Genomic DNA, 5,640 nt, shown 5'->3' with positions numbered 1-5,640 from the left:
TCTGATTTTCTTGAAGAGATCCCTAGTCTTTCCCATTCTGTTGTTTTCCTCGATTTCTTTGCATTGATCATTGAAGAAGGCTTTCTTATCTCTTCTTGCTATTCTTTGGAACTCTGCATTCAGATGTTCATATCTTTCCTTTTCTCCTTTGCTTTTAGCTTCTCTTCTTTTCACAGCTATTTGTAAGGCCTCCCTAGACAGCCATTTTGCTTTTCTGCATTTCTTTTCTATGAGAATGGTCTTGATCCCTGTCTCCTGTACAATGTCACGAACCTCATTCCATAGTTCATCAGGCACTCTATCTATCAGATCTAGTCCCTTAAATCTATTTCTCACTTCCACTGTATAATCATAAGGGATTTGATTTAGGTCATACCTGAATGGTCTAGTGGTTTTCCCTACTTTCTTCAATTTAAGTGTGAATTTGGCAATAAGGAGTTCATGGTCTGAGCCACAGTCAGCTCCTGGTCTTGTTTTTGCTGGCTGTATAGAGCTTCTCCATCTTTGGCTGCAAAGAATATAATCAATCTTATTTCGGTGTTTACCATCTGGTGATGTCCATGTAGAGTCTTCTCTTGTGTTGTTGGAAGAGGGTGTTTGTTATGACCAGTGCATTTTCTTGGCAAAACTCTATTAGTCTTTGCCTTGCTTCATTCCGTATTCCAGGGCCAAATGTGCCTGTTACTCCAGGTGTTTCTTGACGTCCTACTTTTGCATTCCAGTCCCCTATAATGAAAAGGACATCTTTTTTGGGTGTTAGTTCTAAAAGGTCTTGTAGGTATTCATAGAACCGTTCAACTTCAGCTTCTTCAGCATTACTGGTTGAGGTATAGACTTGGATTACTGTGATACTGAATGGTTTGCCATGGAAACAAACAGAGATCATTCACGCCAGGGGCAGTGGCCGGGAGGACCAACCCCACTTCCCAGGAGCCATGGCTGCATGGGCGCAGGAGGGCCTAGAGGAGCTATCCCACGTTGAAGGTAAGGAAGGGCGGCGGTGAGGAGATACCCCTCTTCCAAGGTAAGGAGCAACGGCTGCACTTTGCTGGAGCAGCCGTGAAGAGATACCCTACGTCCAAGGTAAGAGAAACCCAAGTAAGACGGTAGGTGTTGCAAGAGGGCATCAGAGGGCAAACACACTGAAACCATACTCACAGAAAACTAGTCAATCTAATCACACTAGGACCACAGCCTTGTCTAACTCAAGGAAACTAAGCCATGCCTGTGGGGCAACCCAAGATGGGCAGGTCATGGTGGAGAGATTTGACAGAATGTGGTCCACTGGAGAAGGGAATCACAAACCACTTCAGTATTCTTGCCTTGAAAACCCCATGAACAGTATGAAAAGGCAAAATGACAGGATACTGAAAGAGGAACTGCCCAGGTCAGTAGGTACCCAATATGCTACTGGAGATCAGTGGAGAAATAACTCCAGAAAGAATGAAGGGATGGAGCCAAAGCAAAAACAATACCCAGCTGTGGATGTGAATGGTGATAGAGGCAAGGTCCGATGCTGGAAAGAGCAATATTGCATAGGAACCTGGAATGTCAGGTCCATGAATCAAGGCAAATTGGAAGTGGTCAAACAAGAGATGGCAAGAGTGAATGTCAACATTCTAGGAATCAGCGAACTGAAATGGACTGGAATGGGTGAATTTAACTCAGATGACCATTATATCTACTGCTGCAGGCAGGAATCCCTCAGAAGAAATGGAGTGGCCCTCATGGTCAACAAGAGAGTCCGAAATGCAGTACTTGGATGCAATCTCAAAAACGACAGAATGATCTCTGTTCGTTTCCAAGGCAAACCATTCAATATCACAGTAATCCAAGTCTATGCCCCAACCAGTAATGCTGAAGAAGCTAACGTTGAACGGTTCTATGAAGACCTACAAATGAACAATAGAGGAGAACAATAGAATGAGAAATACTAGAGATCTCTTCACAAAAATAGGAGAGATCAAGGCATGAAAAAAAAAAACCAGAAATGGTAAGGACCGAACAGAAGCAGAAGAGATTAAGAGGTGGCAAGAATATACGGAACTGTACAAGAAAGAGGTCTTAATGGCCCAGATAACCACAATAATGTGGTTACACACCTGGAGCCAGACATCCTGGAGTGTGAAGTCAAGTGGGCCTGAGGAACAATTATCATGAACAAAGCTAGTGGAGGTAACAGAATTCTGGTGGGGCTATTTAAAATACTAAAATACGACGCTGTTAAAGTGTTGCACTCAATATGTCAGCAAATTCGGAAAACTCAGCAGTGGCCACAGGGATGGAAAAAGTCAGTTTTCATCCCATCCCAAAGAAGGGCAATGCCAAAGAATGTTCAAACTACTACACAGTTGCATTCACTTCACAAGATAACTAGGATATGCTCAAAATCCTTCAAGCTGAGCTTCAGCAGTACATGAACCAAGAACTTCCAGATGTACAAGTTGGATTTAGAAAAGGCAGAGGAACCAGAGATCAAATTGTCAACATTAATCGGATCATAAAGAAAGCAAGGGAATTCAGGAAAAACATCTACTTCTGTTTCACTGACTATGCTAAAGCTTTTGACTGTGTGGATCACAACAAACTGTGGAAAATTCTCAAAAAGATGGCACTATCAGACTACCTTACCTGTCTCCTGAGCAACCTGTAGGTGGGCCAAGAAGCAACACTTAGAACTGGACATGGAACAACTGACTAGTTAACAATCAATGAAGGAGTAGGACAAGGCTCTATATTGTCACCCTGCTTATTTAACTTCTATTGATGTACTCTATGATGTAGAGTCCATCATGCAAAATGCTGGGCTGGATGAATCACAAGCTGGAGTCAAGACCACTGGGAGAAATATCAACAACCTCATATATGCAGATGACAGTACTCTAATGATAGTGAAGAGGAGCTATAGAGCCTCTTGACGAGGATGAAAGAGGAGAGTGAAAAAGCTGTCTTGAAACTCAACACTGAAAAACCTAAGATTATGGCATCCTGTCCTATCACTTCATGGCAAAGAGATGGATAAAAAGTATAAGGAGTGACAGATTTTTTTCTTGGGCTCCAAAATCACTGTGGACTATGACTTCAGCTATGAAATTTCCTTGTAAGAAAAGCAATGACAAACCTAGACAGCATATAAAAATGAGAGGCATCACCTTCCCAGCAAAGGTCCATACAGTCAAAGCTAGGGTTTTTCCAGTAGTAATGTACAGATGTGAGAGCAGGACCATAAAGAAGGCTGAACGGTGAAGAACTGATGATTTCAACTCGTGGCCCTGGAATACTCTTGAGAGTCCCCTGGACAGTAAGGAGATCAAATCAATCAATCCTAAAGGAAATCTACCCTAAAAGTTTTAGAAGGGCTGATGCTGAAGCTCCAATACTTTGGCCACCTGATGTGAAGAGTCAACTCACTGGAAAAGACACTGCTGCTAGAAAAGACTGATGGCAAAAAGAGAAGGGGGCAGCAGAGAAAGAGATAATTAGATTGAATCACCAACTCAATGATGTGAATTTGAGCAAACTTTGGGAGACTTAATGGAGGACAGAGGAGACTGGCATGCTATAGTCCTTCGGGTGAGAATGAGTGGAACACAACTTAATGACTGAACAACAGCAACAAAGGATAAACACACACAATTTTCTATTCTTCTACGAAATGTTATAGGAAATTAAACTTGTTCATTAACTAGTTAGAAAAGTTTTTATGTACTGCTTAATACACCTACATGCAATCACCATCCTAGTTTTATACTTAAAAATGATGCACTTCTAGCTCTTTAAAAGTTCACAGTCCAGTGAAGTATAAAGACAATAAACAGGCAAGTGCAGATCAGAGAGATACTGGCAGACAAGAACTCGTAGGACTAGTACCTCCCTCACATTTGACAGAGGGGAGTCAGGAGTTGTCCAGGCAAAGAATACAATTCTAAGTAAAACTGAAAATACAGGTTAAAGACTGAAAAAGTTACATGAGACATCAGACAGCTTAAAGAGTCTTTGGACTAAATTGTGCTTCCCTCCAAAACTCTTCAGTTATAACCTCAAATGTGACCATAGTTGGAGATAAGGGCCTTTGAGAGGGCAATTAAAGTTAAATGAGGTGATAAAGGTGGAACACAAATATAATAGGAGTGGAGTCCTTATACATATATGAAAAGACACCAGGGCACGTGCACAGAGAAAAGGCTGTGTGACAACACAGAGAGAATGCTTGTTTGCAAGTCTAGGAAAAAAGCCTCAATAGAAACCTAACCGAGTGGGAAAATAAAAAAAAAAAAAAAAAGAAATCTGAGAAGTACTGCAAGGTAATTTTGGCAATGCAAAGTGTGTCCCTTGGGCCCTGAGGATCACTGACCTCCTGCACGCCCACACTTACCGTACAATGTCAGAATCAGAAGTAAGGGGCTTTCTAGAAATGGAAGGGGGTGAGACAGAAGGGGCTTCCCCAGTGGCTCCGTGATAAAGAATCTGCCTGCAATGCAGGAGACCAGTGTTCCATGCCTGGGTGGGAAAGAGACCCTGGAGGAGGGCATGACAACCCATTCCAGTATTCTTATCTAGAGAATTCCAAGGACAGAGGATCCTGGGGCTACAGTTCACAGGATCGCAAAGAGTCAGACATGACTGAGTGACAGCATGCACACAAGACAGAGGAACAAACTCTATGACTTCCAATTCAATCTTGCAGGTGTTTTATTATAATTCCAATTTGCTATTAAGAATGAAACAGCCCACTGTTGTGAATTGATGATTACATAAATATCAAAACTCTCAACCATCAAGAAATGTTATTTGTTAGAACGAAAGCCCTTTATAATAAAAATGATCAAACCATTTTTTCCAGGATTAAATATACATATAAATGAAGTTAGCATGATATTTATACTGAACTTGACAAGGGTGCATGAAAGTAGCAAACTAGCTACCAACCTTAAAGTGAGGCAAAAACCCTTTATAAATAATTAACAAATGAAACAACAGGACAATAAAGACCAACATAAGATGCCCAGCATGGGTTTATACAGTTGTTTACTATTAGAATTATTAGGAAAGCTATTAATGATATGTAATATGGAAAAAAAAAGAAAAAAAGAAAAAGAAACCTAACCTGCCGGCACTTTGACCTCAGACCTTCAGTTTCCTGATTAGTGAGAAAATAAATTTTCTGTGGTATTTTGTTATGACACTCTGAGCTGACTAAGACAACAAGATCAAAGACAGCCAGGATCAAGGACAGTCAATAAATAAGACTAGGGCATAGGATATGGTGAGGAGACTCACAGAATGAGGACTGGCTAGCTGCAACTCTGATAAGATTGGCGGTTGTCAAATCAGGAAGATGGTCTGTAAGTCTGGACTGAAGCCTTCAATAGAAGTCAGACCAAAACAAGTTTCAGTTCAGTTCAGTTCAGTCGCTCAGTCGTGTCTGGCTCCTTGCGACCCCATGAATCGCAGCACACCAGGCCTCCCTATCCAGCACCAACTTCCAGAGTTCACCCAAACCCATGTCTATCGAGTTGGTGATGGATCCAACCATCTCATCTTCTGTTGTCCCCTTCTCCTCCTGCCCCCAATCCCTCCAAGCATCAGGGTCTTTTCCAATGAGTCAGCTCTTCATATCAGGTGGCCAAACTATTGGAG

The sequence above is a fragment of the Bison bison genome, unplaced genomic scaffold, assembly GCF_000754665.1.
Source record: "Bison bison bison isolate TAMUID 2011002044 unplaced genomic scaffold, Bison_UMD1.0 scf7180017864235, whole genome shotgun sequence".
NCBI classification, from domain to species: domain Eukaryota; kingdom Metazoa; phylum Chordata; class Mammalia; order Artiodactyla; family Bovidae; genus Bison; species Bison bison.
Note: the sequence above shows the minus strand (reverse complement) of the source record.